Source organism: Rhagoletis pomonella, unplaced genomic scaffold (genome assembly GCF_013731165.1).
Source record: "Rhagoletis pomonella isolate Grant_MI unplaced genomic scaffold, Rhpom_1.0 Rhpom_scaffold_00004, whole genome shotgun sequence".
Taxonomy (NCBI): Eukaryota; Metazoa; Arthropoda; class Insecta; order Diptera; family Tephritidae; genus Rhagoletis; species Rhagoletis pomonella.
This window is the reverse complement of record NW_023458558.1, coordinates 61,398,892-61,400,032: the sequence shown is the minus strand read 5'-3', so window position 1 is coordinate 61,400,032 and position 1,141 is coordinate 61,398,892.

Here is a 1,141-nt window from a genome sequence, read left to right as displayed (position 1 = left end):
GCTCCGTTAACTTTGAATAATGTGTTTTTTATTTTTTTATTTCAAAACATTATACCTGAAAACACGAATTACAAATTGAGATAAAAAAGAAATGATAACCAACTTTTTCAAATCCTTTGGTACTTTTTCATTATTTGACCAGCTAATCAAATGCTGTTGGTCCGATTCCCATCATCTCCAATTTTTTGGAATTTGTTGCACTGTGTAATTAGTTTATTCTAACGAGCACCAACTGACTTTATGCCCGTTTTGTATGTGTCTATATGGCCATCTACGTCATTTTGTATTAACTTTACGACCATTTTGAAAAAATAATAGCAATAAAATGCCGCTAGTTAACTATTGAAAAATTAAAGCTTTCAAATTCAATGCTTCGCCCATAAATTAGAACATAAACAAGTTACGGATGGATATTTTATGTTAAGCCAAAAGCGGAAATATTTTGTTTTTGTATTTTCTTTTTCAACTGTTTAACAGTTCGCCGCCTAAAATGTCACATCAAAAAAATGCATGCAAACAATAATGTTTGCGTTCATTTATTTTTAAGAAATACAAAAACGAGACTCTGACAAGCCTGATTCTCTCACCGCTCTCAATTTCCATAAGGCCGTAAATTAAGAATCTAAAATCTATAGTTTCTTAAGTTGATTACGGTAAGTTAAGTTTTAACTAACCGCCAACACAGTTCCTCATACAACAGTTTGGCCAAAATATTAAGTTAAGTTACTGAAATTAACTCTAGACTAACTGAGCTTTAATGCTATTGTTATTGTCGCATATTCATAGTCATATTTAGTACCCAACTAAGTCGAAACTATTCTAAGTCACAACTAAAGCTATTCATAGTCGCCTTAGTTTCGACTTTTCTGGCTAAGTACTAACTTAAAATTTAGTTTCGGCTGCAGCTGCAACTAAGTCGTAACTAGGAAGAAGTATTTTATCAAATTGAGGGAAAACAGACGAAATATGTAAAAATTAAGTTGGTAGAGGGTGATTTTTATAATATTGAATAATCTCCAATTAAAATTTACAAAGATCGATCCATTTTAATCGGAAGATGACATTAAATGCGTATTACAATTCGAATAAAGCTACATCACAATTTTATAATTGGAATAATTTAGATAAATTCTCAAATAAT